The sequence below is a fragment of the Lepidochelys olivacea genome (genome assembly GCF_965140295.1).
Source record: "Lepidochelys olivacea isolate rLepOli2 genome assembly, chromosome: 2".
Lineage (NCBI taxonomy): Eukaryota > Metazoa > Chordata > Testudines > Cheloniidae > Lepidochelys > Lepidochelys olivacea.
In genome coordinates this window covers 205,003,490-205,029,814 of record NC_140412.1, presented here as the reverse complement: position 1 = coordinate 205,029,814, position 26,325 = coordinate 205,003,490, and the positions used below count along the sequence as shown (strand labels likewise).

The 26,325-nt window shown below is 41.0% G+C and overlaps 1 protein-coding gene across 3 annotated transcripts in view; it reads left to right on the top strand.

Annotated features, from left to right (window-relative positions):
• PLCL2 (phospholipase C like 2) overlaps positions 1–26,325 on the top strand; it is a 213,105-nt gene that overhangs the window by 41,013 nt on the left and 145,767 nt on the right. The window contains exon 1 of one of the 3 annotated variants that reach the window (XM_084620026.1): positions 20,736–20,774. The exons of the other annotated variants lie outside the window; for them this stretch is intronic. The gene's annotated coding sequence lies outside the window, so the exon portion shown is untranslated. Of the gene's footprint in view, positions 1–20,735; positions 20,775–26,325 lie in introns of those variants that run through there. 3 annotated transcript variants of the gene reach the window in all.

Below are 26,325 nucleotides of genomic sequence, written 5' to 3'. Positions count from 1 at the left end.
AGTGGTGCTTGCAGAGGAACAGGCTGGATTTAGATCAGGCTGAAATACAATAGATCAGCTATTTGTGATAAGACTGCTTATTGGAGAAATAGATAGAACACAACTCTTAACCACGTTACAAGAACTTTATAGACTTCAACAGGCTTTTGATAACATTTAACAGGAAGGGTTATGGCAAGTCTTGAGAATGTGTGGCATCCAGAAGAAATTTATCAAGCTGATTTAAAAAAAACCAAGAACCCAAAAAACTATAGCAGCTCACTGAGTGTGGTGAGAGTGGACTAGAAGTTGATGGAATGGTTCAGGATGACGGTAGGAGTGAGAGAAGGATGCACACTGTTGCCAGATTTGTTCAGCTTGGTACTGGAAGCAGTAATGGGTACAGCACTGAGAGATGAAAAGAGGAGTTATGTTATGTTGGAGGACAGTGAATAAATTTAAATTGACAGATTATATTGACCTAATAGCATTGACCAAGTAGGATTTATGAGAATAGCGGACAAGATAGACTGGGAAAGCAGAAAATTTGGAGTGACGATCAGCACAGAGAAGACTAAAACTATGGCAGTTGGAAGAGAAGAGGAAGAAGTAAAGATCAAAGTTGGAGACAACCAGAAAAAGTGGAAAAATTTGTGTATCTTGGAGGAATAGTATCGAAGAATGAAAATTGTGAATACGACACACAAGGAAGTATTGGACTAGCCGCTACTGCATTTGGAAAACTCTGAATGATATAGAAGGCTAAAGATATTCTGATAAAAATGAAAGTAAGCGTATGAGACAGTTGTTGTGCTGATACTACTGTACATCTCAGAATGTTGGAGTATGAAGAAAGTCAACAGACTTGAGATACTGACTATTAAAATGAACTGGCTGAGGGGAATGCGGAGTGAGTTGAGATTTCAGAAAATGAAGTGATAAGAAAACAGCTAGGGCAGGAAATAACACTGTTACAGAAGATTCAAGAAAGATGACTGTGGTTTGGATATGTGTTAAGAACAACTCAGAAAGGATGTCATACCTGGCAATACGTACCACAGTGCAAGGGAACTAGAAATAGAGGAAGACCAAAGATGCGTTGGTTAGACTTGGTGAAGAATTACATAGAGCAAAAAGGTTTAGTTATGAACAAGGCCATGAATTTGATACAGGACAGAATATGGTAGAAAGTCTTAATTTGGGTCCATTGTTGCTGCTGAGCTGGTAGATGGGAATTGAAGAAGAAAGAGAATATGTAGAGTCAAATCCCAGGGCCATTGTATTCAAAATCCTGAATATAGGTGTTAGTAATAACTTCCAGTAAGTTTCAAAGAGTGAGTACCACACAGTTGCTTAGTAAACAAACATTTATATTTAATACACAATTTGATAAGAGTATTTGAAATATTTCTTAATTTCTAAAACAAACTGTAGGTAGTAAATCTGCTAGTGTTTCTTGCTAGGCCATCTTTCACAAACTGTTGCTGTTGTTATAAATGCGCATGGAATTAAAGTTTGGTTTTTATCATTTGTATTACAATATAAAGCTTTCTGCATAAAATTTTACACTTGAGCCCACAGAAACAAATTCTTGCCCCTCTGATTTCCTTTCAAAAGTGATTTCTCAGTCTATAGTGTGACCTAAGGTGTAGTGTGTGTATCACCTGGATGTCTTCGGATCTTGAAAAAGGAAACCGCAGGCCTCGGCACAAAATCCAAATGCTTTTGTTTTGTCAATAAATAATGATTCCTTCTAGCTGGCAGCATTTAGTCCTTTGGTTAATAGGTGACTTGCTCTTCTCAATATGTGGTCAGATAGGAAATCTGTAGCATGTATCCAAAATGTTACAGGTGTTGAGACCCAGCCCAACAGCCAATACTTCTCCTGATCTTACACTGAGGAGCTGAATTCTGTATTCTGGGTTCTCACCACTCAGTGAAGCTTGAATTGATCGGGGGTCCCACGTGGTGGTGGTAGCTGAGGGTCCAGAGTGCTGGAGACAGCAGAGCCCCCAGCACGATCAGTCAGGAGAAGATGAACTGCTGCAGATTTTGGAGACAGGCATCAGAACACTTACTTGAGCATGGGTAAGTGTTTTTGTAGGGAAAGAACAGTGGTTCAAGGGAGAAAACTAGATTTGTTTGTGTGTAAACTGATGGCTCAAGGGACTATACCAAAGTTGTTTTGTTCAGGCTAGACAATAGGAGCTGGTCATCCCTGGCTATGGGCAGTGTTCCTTGGAGGGAGCTCACAATGCAATTAGGGAGCTTCACTATTTTGGATACCAGTAAAGGATTTATTACTAAATTCGTCTGATAACTGCTGAGCTGGGTGTGTGCAGGCGTGGGTTCATTAACATCTGGAGGAGAGATTCCCCCATCATGCAGTGCTTCCCTGCTTTTCTGGTCCCAGAGTTTCATGAGGTTCTTGCCTTGGAATCTCTGTTCTCCATTCTGTATGCTAATGGAGGTGCCTCCTTGTCCCATCTTTGATGCAAATGAGGCTAGGGGAGTTTCCTTAATCCTGTCACCCTTATCCCAGGGGTTCAGGTGTATCTCTCACTGCCTTTTCATTGTTTTTTGTAAGTCTTTCTTCTGGTTGGTTTTGGTTCAAGCAGAGGCGGGCGAGGTGAAGGGAGGGAAGGTCTTTCATGAGTTAGACAGGCTGGGTACTGCGCCCTGGTTCCCCGAGAACACAGAGCTGATAGGTAACACTGGGAACCCAGTTTTCTTACTGGAAATCTACTTGAGTCCTCTTTCTGAAGGGAGATTACTTAGCAGCTGCAGGGGAGAGGAAGAGGGAGATATCTATATCTATGTATGTTAATGAGTCCCCTCTACAGCCTTAGCTAACAGCTAGTTGGCTTTTAGCTCATGCGGTAGAGGCCCATGCACTAGGTTCCAGTGGTCTCAGGTTTGATCCCACCCACTGATGACTGGGGTTTCTCAGCATTACAAGTGGGGGTTCGTCCGGGATTTCAACTGGGAAGTCTCTGAAGCTTGGGATGTGCTTCCTCAGCTAGGGGAAGTATATATAACCCGCACACTTCTGGGGTGTGGTGTTCTGTCCCATCTAGTGGCACTGAGACCACTTAGAGAAAAAGAGATTGAGTCTGCTGTATAGCCTTAGCTAACAGGCAGTTGGCTTTTAGCTCATGCAGTAGAGGCTCATGCACTAAGCTCCAGAGGTCCAAAGTTCAATCCCGCCCTCTGACAACCGGGGTCTGTCAGTGTTACGCTAGTATTTGAAATACTCAGACAAACACCCAGTTCTTCTTCGAGTGATTGTTGACTTCCATTTCAATTAGGTGTGCGCGCGCTGCGTGCACGGACATCGGAAACTTTTTTCCTTAGTAGCTCCCGTCGGAATGGCAGGGGAGCCCCCTAGAGTAGCGCCCTCATGGAGGTGTATTTATTACCCTGCTGGCCCGACCCCCCTTCAGTTCCTTCTTACCGTCCGTAGCGGTGTTGGAACGTTCTCTCTCTCTCTCTCTCGCGAGTGATCCCTTAGCCTTTCATATGTAGTTATCAGTTAGTTTGAAATCCATTGTCTTAGGTGTCTGGAAGCTACTTCCAGCACCAGCCTTGGGCTGCGGGGCATGCTGCAAGCCCAGGGTTTTAAAGCTTGTGCCACATGCTGCAAGTCTATGTCCAACAGCGACCCCCATGACTCCTGTCTCTGGTATCTGGGAGAGTCTCATCAGGCAGAGCGCTGCAAGATCTGCAAGGCCTTTAAGCTGCTCACCAAGAAAGAAAGAGACTTTTACCTTAAGTAGTTGCTCATGGATGCCACGTTACAACCTCTGGCCTCCAACTGACCGGCCCCGGTGTCCTCGGTGCAAAGTGTCCCGGCATCCGTGCGCGACCTGGCACCGCCCAGGCACCATACATCATTGGCACCGAGACGAGACAACAAACTTCAGCATTGGTCGACTTCTCCAGCACCAACTAAGCGGCACAAGCAAGGCGAAAGAGGGTGCTCTCCACACAGCCTCTCAAAGATGCTCCCGGCATACAAAGACACATTGCGGGCCCAAGCCAAGAACCGGCATCTTCAACTCTGGTGTCACAGGCCCCGTTGAGTCCGGTACGTGGTGAATTTAGTGCCAATGAAGGGCTGGAGGAGGTTCTCGAACACCCCTCCATACCCGACCTTTTCGAGGCAGCAAAAGACCTCATTGAGTTGTCAGTATCAAGCCCCCTCCCGTGCAGGGAGAAGCCTCCGGCATCACCTAGAAGGGAAGCCGGCAATGGTGCGCCGCTCGAGGTCACTATCTTGGCACTGCTCCCGGTCGAGTTCGACGGCCTATTATTCCCCGGCGCCCACGACCCAGCATGAGGTTACGGCACTGTAGGCAAGCCAGCCAGCAGTGCCCGCGATGACTGCATGCCGGTCCCCGACGCTATTGGTTGCCCAGCACCGGAGTAGTATGGCACCGATGTCACCGGCACCAAGTGCGAGACATCGATCCTGGTCCTAAGACTCCCAGTACCATTCGCGGTCCCGGTCAGCCAGGCAGTGCTCCCCGGCACCCTGCGACCTCTCAACGTTTGGCACCACTGTGGTCCGCTCAGTCAGCATCCTCGGGATCTGAGGCAGACTTCAGTTTCTCTAGCTATAGTAGACATAGAACAATAGCAAGCAGAGAATCCCAACCACCCTGGCAGCTGCAATGGGGCCCTCCGGGTCAGTGGCCCTTCTGGACCCCATGGGCCTACCACTAGCAACAGGGCATCTTCTCTAGAGCCTCTAGGTCCGGACAATCTATGCGACACCATTCCAGGTAGCCACACAGGCACCCATCAAGGACAAGGGAGGCACAATTAGGGGACCTGAGGACTCAAGGCTTGTGGTCGAGGGACGAGATACCTCTCCATATCAACCTGAAGGAGCTCAGGGTGGTTCGTCTGGCCTGCCAAACCTTTCACGCTACATTACAAGGTCACAGCATGACAGTCCTGACAGATAACACCACCGCCATGTTCTATATAAACAAACGAGGCGGAGCCCACTCCTCACCTCTCTGCTGCAAGGATCTCCTTCTCTGGGACTTCTGTATAGCCTGATCCATTCAGCTCGAAGCATCCTACCTCCCAGGAGTGCGGAACGTGCTTGCGGATCGCCTCAGCAGGGCTTACAGCATGCATGAGTGGACAGTCAGGTTGGACATCATACAGTTAGTCTTCCAGAAGTGGGGTTATCCCCAAGTAGACCTCTTTGCCACCAAGAGCAACAGTCAGTGCCCTCAGTTCTGCTCAAAACCACAGACCGGGCTCGGTCGCCGATGTGTTCTTACTACCATGGGGTGGGGGTCTGAAGTATGCCTTCCCTCCTATCCTGCTTGTCCACTGGGTCCTCCTCAAAATTCGCAGAGCCAGGACGACGGTAATCATGATCGCCCCGTCTTGGCCCAGACAACATTGATATACAACCCTTATAGAGCTGTCCGTGGACGCCCCAATTGCCCTGCTCCTCCATCGAGACCTGATCACGCAGGACCATGGGTGCCTCCTTCACCTGAACCTGCAATCTCTGCATCTCATGGCGTGGAAACTCCATGGCTAAATTCCATGGAGAGACCGTGCTCTCAGTTGGTGAGACAGATTCTCCTCGGCAGTAGGAAACCTTCCACTAGGGCTACCTACTTGGCGAAATGGAAAAGGTTTTCCTGTTGGTGTGAACCCAAGCGCCTTCAACTGCTCCAGGCTTCTGTCCCAGTTATTCTAGAATACCTCCTGCACCTTAAGCATCAAGGTCTATCCCCTTCCTCCATCAGGGTACACCTGGCAGCCATTTCAGCTTTCCATCCAGGGGAGTCTGGGCACTCTGAGGATCATCCCACTACGGGATTAGAAAACACTAAGTTCTGGAAAGGGTGTTCCCGTATTCTTGCCCACCTGTCCCAACCTAGAACTTAAACATGGTCCTCTCCAAACTCATGAGCCCACCATTTGGGCCCCTGGCCACTTGCTCCCTCCTCTACCTTTCTCGGAAGGTGGCGTTCTTGGTGGCCATTACTTTGGCAAGGGGGGTGTCCGAGCTGAGAGCCCTCACCTCTGAACTGCCTTACACAGTGTTTCATAAGGACAAGGTGCAGTTTAGACCACACCCTAAATTTCTCCCCAAGATGGTCTCCCAATTCCACATGGGTCAGGACATTTGCTTACTGGTGTTCTTTCCAAAACTCCACATGAGCCCAAGACACCGCAGCCTACACACCCTGGATGTCCAGAGATCCCTGGCGTTCTACATAGAGCGAACAAAACCTTTCTACAAGTCGACCCAATTGTTTGTCGCCACAGCTGACAGAATGAAGGGTCTTCCTGTCTCTGCGCAATGCATATAGTCCTGGATCGCAGACTGCATTCGTACATGCTATGAGTTGGCCGAGGTTCCAGCCCCAGCAATTATGGCCCATTCAACCAGAGCGCAGGCCTCTTTGACAGCCTTTCTGGCTCAGCTCCCTATCCATGAGATCTGTAAAGCAGCCACCTTGTCTTCAGTGCATACGTTTACAGCCCACTATGCTGTCAATCAACAGGCCAGAGATGATACGTCAGTCGGCAGAGCTGTTCTCCAATCAATCGTTCCATGACTCCTACCCTCCTCCTATGGTAAGCTTGGAAGTCACCTAATTGGAATGGATGTGAACAATCACTCGAAGAAGAAAAGACTGTTACGTACCTTTTCGTAACTGTTGTTCTACGAGATGCGTTGTTCACGTCCACTACAATACCCACCCCCCCTTCCCCTCTGTCGGGCTGGCAGGGTAATATATACACCCCCATGAGGGCACTACTCTAGGGGGTTCCTCTGCCGTCCTGATGGGAGCTGCTAAGGGAAAAAGTTTCTGACGTCCATACATGTGGCGCGCGCACACCTAATTGGAATGGATGTGAACACCACATCTCTAAGAACAACAGTTATGAAAAGGTGGGTCACAGTCTTTTATCTTTTCTTCATATTTAGTATCTTTGGTCTGTTGGCATATTCAGGTGGTGTGTTTTGAGGACTTTATGGCCCCTTCCTAGAAGGAATAAAGATGCAGCTATCATTGAGAGACATCAGAATGTGTAATTCAGTACCTAACTAATGTGTCATGAGAAAAGGTCACAGCTTTTACTGCAGCATTTATGGTATGCCAGTTACTATAGTTAGGTTTCTGGTTCTCATGTTTTAACTCCTCACATAGTGATAAAATTTTGAATTATTGTGATGTGGTTCTATCAGTGCTATCCATCTCTCATACACTTTTATATATTATTACTATTTAACTGCTCAAGCAAAACTAACAATCTTTGAAACTGATAAAGAAGCACAGGATTATTTTAGTCTAAGTACTGTGGATATCACAAGGAAATACAGTATTTGACACTGCATAGAATTTTGTGAAGTACAATTGCATTTTGATTAGCGATTCTGCCAGACAGTCTCTCTTCTCCCTCTCTTTAATTTCCAGTTATGTTCTCCGATGTGTCAAGGAGTTCAGAGTGGTGTTGATTCTCTTTAATTGCTGTAAAACACAGACACTTACCTGTATCTCAGAGCAGTTAATTAAAGTGGTGGAATGTTAGAATAGTTGAATTGGAACCTTTTTTAAAAAAGTGTTCATAATTTAAATGATACTGATGTATCATTTTTTCACTTTTTTCTCCTGAAATACAGTTCCTTTTATGGTAGTTCCCAGACTAACAAAAGTCTGTTGCTTATATCCAACATTTTACAATAGATGTGTCTGACATACTTGGATCAAAATTTTGTTTTCACCCTCTTTTATCTCCATCCTGCTTTTGAGAACCGCAATGTTTGCTAGAGATGACATCCCAGAGAGAAGGCCACATTCCTCTCCAAACTCCCAGTGGAAGAACAGAAGGAACTGCTGTTCTGCACCTGCTGAACAGTCTGAAAGGAAGAGGCAACACTTTACAGATTGGAGTATCTTTTGTTTTCTGTATTTTAAATTTGTGTTGGGGTTTAGAATTTTAATACGTTTACTTAAAAGTATTTTACTTTCATGTGGGTTGGTAATTCCTTGTGCACCTAAGTTCTGTTGTGTAGATACTGTTGATGGTCACCTGCCACATTAAATTCTCAATGCATTTGGCATAACCTGAGGCAGAAATTCTGCAGCATGGAACCCTCCCATATCTATCTTGTTAATTGTGTACCTGGGCAAATTAATTTTTAAAATAATCTATGAAAAGCAAGGACTTTTATTCCTTAACAAAATATTTGTTGTAACATAATTTAGCTTGTTACAGTGTGAATTTTTTCATTAAATACTATAGTTTTGAGATAATAAAACAGAAATAAATTACTATTAAAAGGTTTCTCATGCAAATGTACATTCACCAATCTGGAGCATTTGCTGTTAGTCATACCCACTGTGCCTCGGAATGCCCCCGGTGGCCTGATGCAGCATCACCATTATGTCTCAGCTTCAGTTTCCCCTTGTGGGCTTCAACAAGTCCAGTGTTGGCTTACGTATATTCAACAGTGCCCCTTCAGGGGGATAGTTTAACTCAAGGTGGAGCATTATACAAATAGGCCTCCACTGAAGAGTCTCTAGCTGAAGGGGAGGGGCTGAGTTAACCTTAATGAAGTCCATCAACCTTCCCTTATGTCCCGGTCCCTTACCAGTGAGGATGTCTTGACCCAGAACCCCCTTGTGGATCAGTTCTTCTTGTCTTCAGCTGGGGAAAGGTCTCTCCTCTTGGCTCAAGGTCCCCACAGTGGTCAAACTATGATGACCCTTTCTTGGAACGGTTTATAATTTCTTTGATTTCTGTTGCTACCTGGTAAAATCCTGCCATGGGGCCAGTTTCTGCTGAGACGTGGCATTAATAGCTTCTCCATTTCAGAGCATCTGTCACCTAGGAACATTCTCCCTTAGCTTCCTTTCTTGGTGAGCCCCTTCACCAGGTTCCTCCTGAGAAGCCCTCCCCTTGGGAGCTTTCTTTTTCTGTATTTTGGGGACTGTTCCTCACCCTAGAAGCCTCTATTCTCTAGCTCCCACTGAGAGTAGCTTCCTTTTATCATGTCTTGGTACTTCCTTGCCTAATTAACTGCTTCCTAGTTAGTTACTGACTTAATTAGTCCCAGGTGAATCTGAGTTGCCTTATTCTCCCCTTGTGGAGCCTATTGGCGGTAGGCTGAGTCCCTGACCACTCAGAGGTCCAGCTACCCTCTGAAGAGCAGCATATAATTTTCTTTTCTTGATGCCAAGATGCCTTTCTATAAATAAGTGTACTCTGATAGCTGGAGTGCTGATCATGCTAACTGTCCTTGACCTCTGTTTTATCTACTATTGAGACTTGTGTCTCTGACTTTTCAATTACTAGCTCCTGCCTAAATTTTCCGTTTTGTGCTGCTTGGTCTGCATGATCATCTGACATGGGAGGATGATGTCAATAGAATTCCTATAAGGAGGAAAAAATGTGGCCTATTCAGTCTTATTGGAAGACGCTTCAGACCCTTGGAAATCTCCACAAAACTGGTCATTGTGGCTATAACAGTCTACATTGCTAGTCTTGTTCTTCAAGGTGTTATTGAAACGCCCAGGATGAACAACGTGAAAGGCTAATTCTAAGAAAAATGCTAATCTACCAATGCTGTAGGGGATATTGAAAACAAAACTGCTGGCTGGAGAACTGGTCATCTTATCCAACATCACACATTTCCTTTTAACACTGACAAACCAATTGAGACAACAGGATTCCCACTGAAACCTCAGTTTAGTTATAAATCCTCCCACTGGAACCTCAGTTTAGTTATAAATCCTATTGTAAAACTTCTGTAGAGACCACTGCTAAAGTTTCTTATTTCTGAACCTTTAAATTTGCCTTTTTAGTATAGCTATCACCTAAACACGAAGTTGATGAACTTAGACCTCTATCCACAAGGAACTAGTTCTTTGTTGACATAGTTGTTTTGAGATTTTCTTCAGAAATCGCCTCTATGTTCATCTTTTCTTATAAATCTGGTTGCAAACCTTTTCAGTGAAGATAAATCTTTTTGGACTTCCTAATGTCAAGTAAGCCTTTTGAGTTCTACCTTACGAAATCAAATGCACATCTTATTGCATAAAGGAGGAACCAAAGTGTCAAAAGTCACAGTTTCCATTTTACTTAGGTGAGCAATTCAGGAAGTATATTTCTCCAGCAGGAATCCATAGCAGTTTGTTGAGTATAGAAAAATAGGGCATCTCATGAAATATGTAGGCTATAAGTGAGCATCTTTTAACTCCATGCTAAATTAGATGGACATTTTTGTCTTCTCCCACATTTTAGTGTTGGATCCTATAGGCAGTTTTAACTTTTTTAGTGTTTTTACTAGTTTTATTCTTCTCTTTGCTGCTTGTTAAGTCCCGATTATTGATCTAGATTTGTGGCTATGCATATAACAGGGTGGATTGATTTAAATCAAGGCAACTGAAATCACCAAGTGGAAAGCCACGATTTAAATCATCGATTTTTAATCAACCTGTCATTTGTACTTCAGTTATTTTTCTAAAGAAAGGTGCTTTCTCATTGGTTGATAAAACCATTAGAATGTTCATTTATAACTAAACAGCTTTTACACTAGATTTGGTATATCGTTTTGCTACCTCGGAGGGTACACTGTAACTATATATATTTAAGCAATTATGTAGCTTAAAAATTTCAAATGCTTATTAATATACATTTTTAGTATGTTAAAAATGGTGAATGATATGTTGCTTATTTACTAGATTAACTTTTTACCCACGACTTGTGTCAGTCTGCATTAGGATGGTAAAAGGAATGTAATTAAACACACAAAACAACATAGCAAATTTATTTTCATGAAACAAAACAGCCTTTAAATGTCTCAAAACATGTTTCACATTTACAACTACATGATTTATTAAAGTAATGGAGGGATTAAGTAGTCAGTGAATTTGTAACAGGGTCAGCACCTGTCTCTTGTGAGTGCCCCCTTTCTGGTTGGGTGGGACCCTGCTTATCTTTGAGTTTTTACAACTGAGTGGCATTTCGTGCGAGTGCCCCGAACCCATGGCTGATGTTCTTTCAGAAAGTCTTCAGTGACTCATGCACTCCCCCACCCCCCCGACCCCCTGCTTCTGGGGTATACAGTCTCTAGTTCTTTCTCACTACCCTGGTATGGGGCCATAGTCCCAAGGGTTCCTCCCCAGAGACACTGCCTTCTTTAACAACCCAACAGGAGCCCATCTCGGTACCCTCAGTTGGTGTTCTTTGGGCAGCCCTCCCTGGGCTCAGTCTTCAGCCTGACCAGCAGGGACCATCATTGTATCATTTCCTGGTCTGGCTAGGTTCTGGGCTCAGTCCCCTGGGCTTAGCCTGCCCCACTGACCTGTCCATGGTCCTGCTGTGCTTCCAGCCAGCAAGGCACCCGGTTCTTCCTCTTCAAGCTCTAGGCAGCAGCTGACTGCTCTGCATCTGGTGCTTCCTTTTATATAGCCCTTCTGGCCCCAATTGGTTGCTCCAGCAGCCACTCTGGCTGCTCCCCTGCAGCCACTCTATGCTGCCTAGAGGACTTTTCCTCTGTTCTTTCTGGGGCATAGTGAGGCAGGGCTGTGAGGCCTCTAACAGGGGGCCCCTGGACCTAGTCCACCTCTTCACAGAATTAAATTGATTTTTTCAGGTCAGCATGGGAAAATGTTCAACTATGCCTAAGTGAAAGTGACTGGTGCTTAAGTTCTTACTTGCCTAAGTCTCTTGAAAATGAGACAGTAGTCTCGTAAGTTACTTGTTTGTCCTTCAGACTTTGAAAACTAGTAGATCTCATCACCTCCCACCTTGTTTTTGTTCATATGGTAGAAGAAAGAGAGAAATTTTCCTGCTTTTTCAACTCCCGTCGATATCTCAATTTTGCATGAATTAGTCCAACTGAAGAAAATATTCAGTCTTTGCCTGCAAACAAGGCTACTGCTGTCAAAAGCAGGTTTAGCACTTCAAGAAACTCTGGTTCTGGGTGCTTAGAGAGTGACTTCCCCCAGTTCAGTCGTGTGAGTTTCTTTAAAACATCATCAGAAAACATACTGCTTGAATGGTTCACCTCTAGCCTTGAAATGTATTCTGGTTGGCATGATTGATGAGTGATTATTAGATACCCGTGTCATAGTAGCATCATTTTCTTCAGCAGTTAGGCAACTATCATGCTACTTTGAGTTGAGAATGTTGGCAAGAAAATGAGCTGGAGTAAATACTTGATCCATCTGCTTCTGCACTGAACATAAGAACATATGCAGATAAGTTTAACTTTGTTGTTGAGTATTTCTTTCTTTCTGTCTTTCTTCAATATCTCTTGAAGTTCTTTCCAAATTTCAGCAGCACCAACAATACAGTAGCAATCTTTCTGAAGTTTGTCCAAGGCTATGGAAATAGGTTTTAGTATATTCAGCGTATCGTCTATATTTCTCTGTAGCCCAATGTAGATTCCTTTGGCTGTGATAGGTTCATCTATTTTGTCATGATTTTCTCCACAAATTGTTATCAGAATAGGCCAATTCTTACTAAATAGCTCAAAATAGCCAGTATACCATTGCACGTCTTGGGGGAGAATTAGTTTGGATCCTCCTGCTCTCTTCAGTGAACCTGAAGCAAAGTGGTTGTTCTTGACGTAGTTGAAATTGCAAACAACTTTTTTCTTTATTCCTGGAGTTGTCCTTAAATCTTTTTGGGTAAAAGATATGTCAAATAAGCACTGCACTCATATGTTATAAATTTCAGGTTCCCTTCATTAACTTCCAGATTTGTTTCAATCTTTGCTACATTTGCACCATTGTCTGTGACAAAGCAATGTGCTTGACCAGGGGTTCTCAAACTGGGGGTCATGACCCCTCAGAGGGTTGCAAGATTATTAGATGAGGGATCATGAGCTGTCAGCCTCCACCCCCCAAACCCCATTTCACTTCCAGCATTTATAACAGTGTTAAATGTAAAAAAGTGTTTTTAATTTATAAGGGGGCGGGACCACACTCAGAGGCTTGCTGTGTGAAAGGGATCACCAATACAGAAGTTTGAGAACCATTGTGCTTACACTTGAATTTTTGTTCAGGTTTTTTTTATAGCTTTTACTGCTACTTCTTTTTAGGTATTTTGCCATATGAGCATTTCCTGATGTATCACTTGTTTCTGTAAAATAGACACAGTAGCACATATTATTGAATCATTGTGTACATTGCTCCACCCATCAAGACTCAGATTAAAAAAATTCCTGACAACGTTTTTAGAACATTGTTCAATTTCCTTCTAATACACTGTATTCAGCAATTTTCCAGCAAAGGCTACTTTGCCGGGCGGAAGGTAGCCAAGTTGTAATGATTTAAGTAAGTCAATGAAATGTTTCTTCTGAACAAAACAAAGGGGAGAATTTGTTGCATAAATAAATTGAGCAATCTTTTAATCTATGGCGTCTTGCCGGAATTTGATGGTCCTGATTATGAAGTCATCTGTGGTTTTACTGGTGATGAATGCGATTTTTTTTTTATTTATTTTTTTATACAGGTAATTTACGTCTGATGTATGTGTAGTTGCACCACTGCAGGTAGATAACTTTGCATAGATAACTTTGAAGTTGTAGACATTGCAGATGATGGATGTTCATAACTCCTTATATCTAAGAAGGACCCTGAAACAAAATAGTGAAAAGGTCACACTTGCTCAGTGCATTGCTTTTTTAAAAAAAAAAAAAAAAAAGACTGTAAATGAAAGATTCCTCCAACTGCAGCTGTTTGTACCACTGTTTAAATTATATAATTTATTCTAAACCCAGTTTATAGAGAAAAGAATTGATAATTTATAAGGATTATCTAAATCTATTTAAACCCTTATCTCTAGCAACATACCAGTCATCTTGAAAAAATATTTTCAGATGTCCCATCAGTAACAGTAAAAAATGTAATTGACAAATACTCTCTCAAAAAACTAAAATACCAATTTATACTTTGAACACAAACATTTTCAAATTCATAAGTAAAAGTAATGCACCGCAAACACAAATTTATGCCAATAATCTGGTATAATTTACTAGTGTACTAAGACATGGTAGGCAATCCATAAGCATGGTACAAACATAAATTTACTAACCAGTTGATCCAGATTGGTCAGACATGTGCACCATCATCTTCAAAGTCATTGCCTTCTGAGAACATTTTTTATAGTGTTTCATTCTGACAACCAGGCCTTGCATCTCTTTTGTTGTATTATTCACATGTGTTGTGTTTCTTTTTTATCCAGAAGTACAGGACTTTATTGAAAATATTCCCAAATAGTCTTTCCTTTTTTTTAATGAGCTGCAGCTGAGATAGGTTCTCCTCCCACCCAGAGTTCCCAGGGGTTGAAATCAACACTAGAGGCTGCACTCTGAAGAATGTTGTCCCTTCTTTCCAGAGTGTGCTGCTTTGACATCAGTGTTTCTCTTTTCTGGTTGCACACTCTGCTCCTTCTCCCTTGTTACTTAACTCCCCTGCCCAGCCCGCTACCATAACCCCCCAAAAACAAAAGACCTAACAATCCAAGACTTTTGCTCACGTAACCCACATACCTTTTCATTGCAGTATTTTATTTGTTTAGAGAAGGAGGTGCAGTTGAGAAATTAATGGATTTCTGTTTGTATGTCTGTCTGTCTGTACACGTGCGGAGAGACAGAGCAGAACCATTTACTTGAAGTGCCCAGAACCATCAAGAAGTAAGGGCTGGTAGTTACTGGGAAGATCATAGTCTTTTCATGGGCAGGAGAGTGTAGGTACATCTATGCTGCAAAACAAGCTCTGTGGCAGTGAGTCTCAGAGCCTGGGCCTACAGACTCGGGCATGTGCTATGGCACTAAAAATAGTAGTGTAGACCAGAGGTTCTCAACCTTTTTCTTGCTGAGGCCCCCCTCAACATGCTATAAAAACTACTGGGCCTGGCCAGGGCAGGAGGGTGACACTTTTATATAGAAAAGCAGCTTTTAACTCAAAGTTTTTGATAGAGGCTCATGTATTCAGCATATTTATTTTTTATTTAAATGTTTTAAGAGATTATAAATTTAGACCTTAATATATTTTGTATAAAATGAAATCTGAATTTAAAGCAAGTTAATTTTTAAAAAAGAAAAACATAATTTAAATAACAATCAAAAACTCTGATTTAAATTTTGAAAAATTCTGATTTTAAAAAAAATAACCAAAATATTCATGGGGTTTTATTCTTCCCCCCTTTTTTTATTTTTGGAGTGTTTATTTCTCCTTTCTGCCCCCAGTATGTTCTTAATGTAGATTGCTGCATGATTCCAGGTTTGGAACTTTCTCCGATCATTACTGGCATCAGGTTATTTATAGAAGGAAAATTTGGCACAAGAAAATAGCAGCATATGCTTCTTCCATTAGTATATTGGACAAGACTAACTGAATAGACTTTCTAAATTGGTGGAAGTACATTCTGTGAGAAGACAAATTACAAGTAAAATAAAACTGTTTAATATGGCTCTATTTCTAACCCAAAACTATGGATTTCATAGCACCTGCTGCTGATTGATAGCTTTGGCACAATTACCACATGTGTTTGGTGTAACATGGAACGGAATATAGAATTTTATTTTGTATTTAAAATATCTGATATAGACTTGTAAATGCAATACACTTATAATGCTTAATACTTTATCTGAAAGGAACTTTACAGTGTTAGTTACCTTTCATAACTATTCTGGCCACGTTTCCTATTCTGAGGACCAGAAGAGGGGTATCATAGAGCAATGGTACAAGGTGAATTGTTGGGGAGCTGTTTAAACTGGCTTAAGAGCTGCTTTATGCCAATGGAGCAGTGAATAGCAGCTAGAGCAGATGTGAGAACTTCAAAACCTTGCTCTTGCTGGAATAGTGGGAAACTGCAGTAGTACATATCAAAGCCATTTCTGGTCAGAATAGCACTTCTCTCTTCAGCTGTTTTCCTGTGTTCTGCTGCCATGTAAGCATTCTGCTGCTTCTCCAACATCTTGGCTCTCCTCAGTTCAAGAACTTCTGGTCCCTGCAGTTGCCTTTGCCCAAAAGGAGCCTCTTTAGAATAATGTAAGTGCTGTTTTTCCCCCGCATCACCATTCACCTCTTTCTTCACTTTCAGGGGTCTCCATCCACAGCTAGAAGGGATGGTTCCCTCTGAGTTCTTAAAATGGCTGTATGCTGTGACCCCTATCTCTTCTCCTCTTACTTGATATCCTTCATTAAGGAGTTCAAGCTGACCTCTGTTACTCCAGGGAGAAATTTCTTGCTGGGCTAAATCAGTTATTGGGACTCAAGATTAAATTTTGGGTATATGTGGAAAACCGCTCAAGCTATGCTTTTGTGTGCATTGGAAAAAAAGAAAAACAAGTGATCTTAAAATGAAACTAAAAGATTGTTCTCAGTGACTCTCCGCAACAAGGTAAGAATGTGGGACTAAAGAGATCAGTCTGAATTTGAAAGTATTGTAGAGACCCATCTGAATGATTCATAACTAGAGAGCTTCAGCCTAAGTAGAAGACAAATGAAAAACACTTTTCTCCATCCACCACTCTTCCAAAAGCTAAACTCGCAGAAAAAAAGACTTTTCTCACCTCTTCTGAATAAGACTTAGGCTCCATCAATTCTGAAGCATTAGTACTGGTGAAGACAAAATAAGATGCAAACTGTTCCCATTCATCCCACTCCTTTTTGCCTTGGAAGACCAAGTTAGACAAGCAGTGATAATAGAAAAAGCATTAAAAAAACAAAAAGTTTCATTTAGGGCCAGCTCATTGCCAATAAAAAGGGGTGACCTTTCAACCCCTGAACCTGATGGCTCAGAAGGAGAGATTCTCTTTCCCAGTGAACCCAGAAACTGAAGAATTGAATCCTGACTTGGAAGGAATTATAATCCTTGGCATTGCTTGGAGCCTCTGTATTATCGTCAACATGTTTAGAGCAGTCCTGGCAAGAACAGCCTCCTTACTGAATTCCCTTTTTTCCAAAGAAAACACTGAAATTTGTTCATCTCGCAGAAGATTTCCCCTAGACTGTCCACTTTACAGCACTTCCACTACTGTAGCCAAAATACATCTGTGGCTAACAACATGAAAAGTGGATAAGTTATGTATTGATCCTCTTGGCAAGGCACCTGTCTGGGCCATCTGAAAAATAGAGATGATGCTCTACCTCTAAGGCTTATGCCTACTAAGTTATCATCTTAATCTCAAAGCAATTAAATATCAAAGCATCATCTTACTATCAAAGCAATTAAAATACAGTCCCTGCAGGAGTTGAACTTACAAGCTTCTGTTAGTTAGTCAGACACATTATCCATTTTATCACTGGCGCTTTTGCTATAAACTGTATTTTCTTGGCTGCTATTTCTCCATATTTGCTAGTCAGTCCTCTGGATACAGCAAGGATGCTGGGATAAGGCCACAAAAGGTTGGTAACATGCTTCTCTGACTCTTGAGGCACATATACCTTTGGACATGTGAGGTATCAGAAGTTATCCAAAGGGGCTATGACACACAATTCTAGCAATTTTTAAAAATGTTTACTTAGTGGCTAACCCTGCACCCCAACCCTCTCACAGGGGAAAAGTCTGATTTGTTCGGAATACTGGGGTAATGGAGGCACTATCTTCTGGAGTTGACACTGGCAAGTAATCAGTACTTTTTTTAGGTTTCCAGAAAGACCTTTTCAGTGTTGTCTTCTGGGCATAATTTTTTTTTCAAATGTTAGCCCTTTTTTGGACTTCATTGCTTATGCAGTCCTATTAGCAAGATTAATGCATTCAGTTGTGACCAAAGACGAGAGATGCTCACATGGTAATTTCCTTTTTCTTTAACTAGTTAGATCTTCCAGTCTTACATATTTATTTTTCGGTAGAAATGCCTCAAGTTGATTCTTTTGGTGCTCTAAAACTATGTTAAAAATTGACTGTAGATTGCTGATAATGTGGCTAGTAAGTGTATTGTAGCTAAGGAATCATTATCAGAAGGCTTTTTCAAAAGATAGAATTGTTAAATGTTAACAAAGACAGCCTAGGGCCCTGACACAGACATACAAACATTCTTAGCTTTGAGATTTGACAATATTTAACATCAACCTTAAATCATTTAATTTAACATTGAGGGCAATATTCACTGGTATGATTTGTCTGCTTAATGCCACTTCAAAGCAGGCAGAGCATATTGGCTAGTTAAGGGAGATTTACAGCTGTTCTGTCCTGCTCGCCACATTTCCCTGCATGCGCTCACACATCAGTTTCCTCTCCCTTCTGCACCCCCTACATTCTGCTTCACTCCCATTGGGAACAATGGGAAGCAGCGGCCCCCTTTGCTAAGGGCAGCATATGTCCTCAGACCCATTGAGAACAATGGGCAGTGGTGGCCATTTTGGACTAGGGTAATTCTTCATGAGTTTCTCTGAGGGTGGGTTAAATTCTTCATCATCTCCTAAAGAATAAACTTTATGACAAATATTGGTGAAAAAAGATTGATTAATTCTAATTTTCTCCCCCAAATCTACCCATTGCACCAGAATTCAAGGTTCTGCTCTCTGCCAGTTTCTATCTATACAGATATTGCCTGTCATTTAGGACAAAAAAAATCTGCTACGAGGTGCTACTTTTTTTGGAGGACTCATTTTAAAATGTATATTTATTCATAAATTAATAAATCTATTTGCCAACTGTCCGAAAATTCATTTTGGCTTTAAAGAAGACACACTCTAATTTTGGAGAGGATATACTGAATTCTTCATACGTAAGAAAGTACCGTTTATACTCATTCATAAGCTGAATATTTTTGGTAAAAAAGTGAAGCATGACAGAGCGGGGGTCGGCTTATAAACGGGTCTACACCAAAATTTGATGATTTTAAACTCTTTGGAATTATTGAATTGAATATCTAATACATTGTCGTTTTGTTTACCTGGAGTGTCCGCAGGCATGGATCCCCTCAGCTCCCTTTGGCCGTGGTTCACTGTTCCCAGACAATGGGAGCTGCGAGAAGTGGTGGCCGCCATTGGCTGGGAACGGCGAACAGTGGCCACAGGGAGCCTAGGGGCTCCATGCCTGCAGACGCTCCAGGTAAACAAAATGTCCCGACCTGCTAGCGGCTTACCCTTTTTGCCGACCCATTTATTGATGTCAATACTGTAGCCTTTTAAGTTGGAAAGGCTTTGTTTAGTGGACTAGATTGGCTTGAAACGAATACTAAAAGAGCAGTGCTGCAGATCTGCATGACATATGACCCATGCATTTCACAAAATGCTACACCTTACAAGCCAATCAGAAAAATACAATGAATGATAGTACTATAGTACTGGTGTCAGTCTGCTACTGTGTAATTTGATCTCTTCATGCATTTCTACCAGTGGACCTCTTAAGTCTTGAGCCGACATGAAAATATAATGTGTAGAATTGATGGAATCTCTAATAAAATTTAAATAGCCTGTTATCACCACAGATATGCCAATCTACAGAGCTGCTTTGAAATAAACAAAGAACGATAATAATTTGACAGTGATAAAGCAGGTGACATTCCTATATAAAGTCCTACAAAATCTATAAGTTTAATAATAATCTTTTTCATGGTAGTATTTAAAATGAACAACGGTGAAATCAAAAGAAACCGGTTTGCTTATCACGCAGCATTCAAACTTAAAGTTGTTGAATATGCAGAAGCAAACAATAATTGCGCTGCTGCTGGTGAATTCTGTATCAATGAGAAGCAAGTAAGAGAATGGTGAAAAAATAAAACAACACTGAAAGACATGCCAAGAAGCAAGAAAAAATGTCCAACAAGGTGCACTTAATTTCCTGAGCTGGAGAAAGATCTCAATAATTGGGTTGTTGAATGTCAACAAAATGGGTGCATTGTCACTAGAACTGGAATTCATCTGCGTGCTCTGCAAATGTCGAAAGAAGACACAAGTCAGTAAAGCCGTCAGTATTTGTTGCATTGGGGGTTGGTGTACTCGTGTCATGAACCGTCATGATCTCTGTCTTCGTCAGCAAACAAAGATAGCGCAAAGCTGCCGAGAGATCTGGAAGAAACAATCGAATCTCTCCAAAGGTTTATTACAAAATATCAAAAGGAATATGCATTTGAACTGTCACAAATAGGAAATATGGACAAAACACTGATGGCATTTGATCTCCGGAGCAACAGAATGGTAATTGGTGTTGGTGAAAAAACAGTTTTAATTAAATCCATTTTATGGTGGTTTTATCATGTTTGGCAAATGGATCAAAGCTCCCTCCTGTTGTTGTTGTTTTTAAAAGAAAAACCTTGCCTAAAAACATGAAATTTGCTGCTGGTGTCATCGTACGTGCACACAAAAAGGGATGGGTGGATGAAAGAGGGACTATTGAATGAAGCAGTTTTAAGCTTTACAACTGCTTGATGTCTGCTTGAACAAACCCTTTAAAGACAGGCTATGCAAAATGTGGTCTGAATGGATGTGCTCAAGCATGGCAAAGTTGACAAAAGGTGGGAATCTTATGAAGCCTGAAATCAATCTGGTAGCCCATTGGCTCAAGGACTCCGTGGGTGTCTATTTCCTTGGAAATGATAGAAAAATCATTCTGGAAATACTGTATCAGCAGTGCACTCTACGGGTCAGAAGATGATGCCATATTTGATGATGACACAACAGAGGCTGATGATGAGAAGGAATCTGAGTCTGAAGACGAGACTGCTGACATCTACAATGACAATGCAGGTGCAGCTGTGGTTGAAGCTGAGTTTAGTGAACTGTTTGGTGAATCAGAGACTGATTCAGACCTGGAAGGATTTTAAAGTCTCATATTGTTCTAAGGTACTTGTTTTAAATATCCATTTACTGATTTTAAATATTGACTGTAATTTTGAAGGTGAATACACGTGTTCAATTATAACAACAACAGGTTTTTTGTTAGATTACATTAAAATAATTCTAGCAAAACTTTTGAGTGTTTCTTGTGACACCAACAGTTAAAATATAGCAGGGGTTGGAAAACTTGGGCTCCCGGCCCGTCAGGGTAAGCCGCCGGCAGGTCGGGATGTTTTGTTTACTTGGAGCGTCTGCAGGCACAGAGCTCCTCACATCCCAGTGGCCACGGTTTGCCATTCTCAGCCAATGGGAGCTACAGGAAGTGGCACCACTTTATACGAAAGACTTTATAGGATCGGCTTATGAAAGGGTCATACAATTTTTGCTATTTTTACCTATCCATCTTGTGGGGTTGGCTTATAAACGAAGGGGCTAGTGAACGAGTATATACGGTACTTGAATCTGCTTTAAATGCAAATGTCAATGTAACATTAACTATGGAGGCATGACTAGGGTCTCCAGATAGCCGGTGAGTAGTCTCATTTATGTTATTTAAGTACATGCGTAAGTTTCTTCCCACCCTGCCCCTCAAATTTGGGTCCTAGGTTTGTTAACAGTTGTATTTCATTTTGTCTCCCTTTCGTATAAACATTTGAGGTGGAATTTTCGAAAGTGCTCAGTATTGACCTATTTTTCCTCCCATTGAAGTCAATGGTAAAACTCTTTCTGCAGAAACAGAGCTAAGCCAAAGTTGAGTGCTCCTGAAAAGCCTTAATTCTTTATTTAAAATGCCTTTAGTATGAGAGGTTGACTTACGTAGCTCATAGGTATAAAGTAGAAGTTTATCAGCTGTGAAGAAACAAATCTTATTTTTGAAGTAGAGGACAACTACTCCGGGTGTTAAGTGTATTTTTATTTAAAATACTATAGGTTAGCAGAAAATTTCAGGCCAACTTGAACTAGTTCTCCTATGACTAGTTATGTTGACACAAATAGGTTCAATTTGATTGTTGAACAGTTTTAAATTCAATTGAAGATATACAAGAGCTAAATTGGCAAACATTTAATGCTACCATCATGATATTGTAACCTTCATGATGTTGCCAGCTGAGGCAATTTGTGAACATATACTGTACACTCCAACATTCCATCAGTGATTAAGGGATTGGGGAAGAAGTGTTTCTCTATTTGACAAAGTAGAAGGCAGTGCCAATTTTATTTCTCATTGGCCAGAAAACTCAGTATGCAAGTAGATTGTGTATTTGGCTTCTCTAGGGCCATGTTGTGGTTTTCTGCAGCAAACAAATGCAGGCATTAGGAAGAAAGCCTTTTGACCACAAAAGAAATTAAACCAATGTGCAAGGTTGAATGTACTGGCTTTGCATACAATATCTGAACAGCGTAACAAGCAAGCCGGTCAGAGGCTTGAGAAATGACCAGCTGGGAAGGCAGCCACAGACATGGTTACTGATGGAAAAATACATCCCTGAGCTTGGCATCTGAGTTAGCAGCTGCCAAATATACCCACACATTTATGGAGAAGAGGTTAGAACAAGTAGTTAATACCACAAGCAGGAAGAGGCAGGGCCAAGGTTGTATAGAATTTATGTACTGTCTTTTATACCAGATTTCTTTCTAACTATAGTACTGTAGAAGAGAAAACTGCAACTAACACATTTTACTTTTCATTCAGACCAGGCAGCAATTGGAGAGAAGGGATTACAGTGCAAATATTGATAATAAAAAACGTTTTGGTAGACACTGACTAAAGAGCCAGATACTTGTCTTTATGTATTTACAGCTGTAAAAGGCTTTATAAATCTGTCTTCTCCAAACAGGAGTAATGGGCTGAATATAAAATTGTCTTGGATAGCACTACAGAATAGTGAGGCTTCTACACAGTGAAAAATATTAAATATTTCAGTGTAGTTTTATTGCTCTGTTTTAACTTTGGAGATATGTGTGTTACTGCAAGAACCAGTATTTTTAATTATAAAATTTCTGTTTTTTTTTCCCTTGCCCCTTGATTTTTCTTATCTTCTTACATTCCTTCACTGACAAGTTTTATATATGAAATTATAGCAAACTTTTAAGGAGAATATGTCAAGATCATTTATGTGGTTTTCAAACTATTATGTATCTTTTTAAAGGGTAGAAATAAAGTACTTTCAGGAAATTTAGTAATATTTCTACTAGTTTTTTGCATGACTTAATCTTTTGTCTGTAGCTATTGCTATGTGTTCTGGTCTTTCAAAATGTAAAATAATAGAAATTACATTAATATGTTTTAACATTAAGAATAAGAAAATATATGTGGCATAGAAATGTATTTTATAAACTAATTGTGAGGGAGTGATTTGTAAAGTGGTAAAGAGCCATCAGGACAAGCCAAGTTTTTTGTTTTTTTTGTTCACAGTTAAAAGAAAAAAGCTAAGTCAGTAAAGTTGTATCAGCATTGCACTTTGCACTTACTAATACAATAAAAACCAGCACCTGTTGTAGCTTTGTGTTATATACACAATAGTGCAAGGGTCAGTCAGATAAGAGCAGAAAATTAGCATCAGTTGTGTGTGTGTGTGTGTGTATATAGAGAGAGAGAGAAAGAGAGAGAGTTTGCATGTGTAATTGTCAAATTAAGACTGTAACATGAACAAAATATTTTTTGCACATTCTAAATATAGTTTACAAAGGTTTTATTTATGAAAGTATTTCTTTAGTGCACTACAGCATTACTTTGTTCACATTACCTCCGTAGGTACATCCCTGTTGAATTGTTTCTTCTTCTATTTGTCTGTTTACAAGAGAAGCTTTTATTTTTTGTGGACAATCTTTTGGTCCAGGTTTTGTCTAAAACTGAGGTCAGAAGAAGTAAAAAGCTTGTAAACATAAGTATCAGGCCTCTTTTTTCACAGAAAATTGTGCTGCATTATGAACTACAAAGTCAGTGAGCAAACACAAAAATAGTCTCTTGAAACTATTCACTCTGCATAATTTTAAGTCAGTTGATATCAAGAAAGAATAGTGAGCAACCTCCTTTTTTATTTTATTATAAATTCTCTTAAAATTTTAGATAAACATTACCCATCAAATTAAGTATGATAAAAAAAATTCTACTAACAGTAAAAACACTTGTATGCTTGAGTAGAAAAAGTAAGTAATCCTTTGAAGTTCTTCACAAGAGCAAGAGGTCAGAATGACACAGGAAGAATGAACATATTAAGATTTATGTAGGCTCTTTTTAAAAAATATCAGACCTAAAGGTTTCTATGCAGAGCATAGAAGGAGGCAGCTGACCCACTCCTGTTCACTGTGTACCCAGGTATTGTCAGTTCTTTGTAATCAGATAAATGGATCTTTAAAAAAAATAAAGATCTTCCAATTACAAAACTATTCTTCTAAGATGGCAGGCATTCAAAGTAATGTTCAAGACGACCAATAACTGGGTATTTACTTCAGAGAGAGAGAGATTTGATACAAGTGCTTACATAGTTTCCATAGCATCTGAGCACCTCTTTAATTTTAATAAATTTCTCTCACCTCAATTCTGTGAGGTAATACTCAGAAATCAAGTTCTCATTCTTTGGTTGTGTTAGGGCTGCGTCACAAGTGTAAAGTGTTTCTAAAGCTGGCTTAGCCAGCTACTGGAAGATTCCAGGTCCCCTCTCCCCGGCAGTGAGTTTATTCTTATGGTTTATCAGGTCTCTGCTGGAATATATGCTTTAAATTGCACCAGCACTACATGGCTCAGGCTTAGGGATGTACAAATGTCCTTTGCCTCCTTCAAGCTATGCTGAATGCTCTTCTGTCACAGGCAAAGATAAGGCACAACATGACTTGTCTAGGGTTGCATATGAAGTCGGGTAGAATTGAGAATTGAATGTAACTCTCTCTCTCTCTCTCTTAAATCCTGGTCCTATGTCTAACTTCCTAGAGGTTAATGTTAGGGACTCTTTCAAACCAAAGTACAAAACTGCTCTTAGTTCTTCTTTCCTTTGCCTCCTTGTTTGATCTTCAATCTGGATCAGCTCTTCCACTCAGAAAAACAGCTACTCATTGAACCTTGTCTTCATTAACTATGGTTTCCTCTCTGACCTTTCTATCAGAGTTCACTCTGTCTATTCACCAGCTCCTTGTCTTGAACTTCATCCATCTGCCTCCTTCCTCAAGTCCTTTCCTCCAGAGTTCCTGTTATCTCCCATCCATCAGTGGCCATTATGTATCTCTGGCTCCCTTCCTTTCCACTCAGTCATGCTCTCTTCCACCCTCAGCTTCATCATTCCCACTACTAAATATGCCCCAATAACCCTAAGCCCTTGGTTGCCACAATTTCCACTTCCTTTGCTTATGCTCTTATGTTGCTGAGTGCCTCTGGGGGAGGACTTTCTCCAGTATAAATTTGTCCACTTCTCCTTCAGTTCTGCCATCTTCCTAATCGAACAGCACTACTTCTCCATCCTCATTGAATCACATATCTACATCCCAGCTGCTTATTTGCCACCTTTGACTCTCTCCTAACACCCTTTCCCTACACCTGCTTTATTTTTCCTCCCTTCACATAAGCTTGCAGACTTTTTTCAAACAGAAAATAAGATCATCATGACCTTCCTCATTCTGCCCAATCCCCCATCACTCTGTCTCCTCCTTCCAGGTTGCCTGTGCTGGGTTTTTCATTCTCTAATCACTTCCCTGTCTCAGTGAACCCCATCTCCTCCTGTAACACTGTCTAACCTTCACCTTTCTTTTTATTTATAATTTTTCTCTAGTTCCTTCCCCTCACAGTAAAAACGTCCTAAACTAAAAAAAGCTTGAATCCATCTGCCTGACCAACTACAATGCCATCTGCCTTCTCTTGTTCACCACTAAATTCTGCATCTTGGCAGGGGGGTCAGATTAGATGACCCTTGCAGTCCCTTCAAACCCTGTGATTCTAAGTTAATTGAATGTTCTCTGCCTACAAGAAGAGGAAGAATGATCTTGTGGTTATGACTCAAGAGTGATGGGTTCAATACCTGGTTCAGCCATAGACTTCCTGTTATCTTGGTTGAGACACTTGAATATGTAGAAGTAGTTTAAGCTGGAATTAATTGAACTGCAAGACAGGTCGGGGCTTTAGTTTTCAATATTTTTGTTTAGCCTATAGTAGTTTTGCAAGATTCAGATAAGAGACCCTATCATTGATGCATCCAATGAAGTGAGCTGTAGCTCACAAAAGCATATGCTCAAATAAATTGGTTAGTCTCTAAGGTGCCACAAGTACTCCTTTTCTTTTTGCGAATACAGACTAACACGGCTGCTACTCTGAAACCTATCATTAGTGGCACTGAAATAAGTCAATTTTAAAAATATTTATTTGATTACAAATTCTAATCTAAGATTCTGATAGCATGGACTTTTACATTATGCAGAGGTTTTATAAAACCTGATTGGAATCAGTTATTGGAAAAATCAGCCCAAACTATTTAAATCACTGTATCTTGTTGGGCTTTCTAGATATTTATCTTTTTGTAGTCCAGAGAAAGCCCACTGACGTTGATTTATTCTTATCTTCACCCTAGGC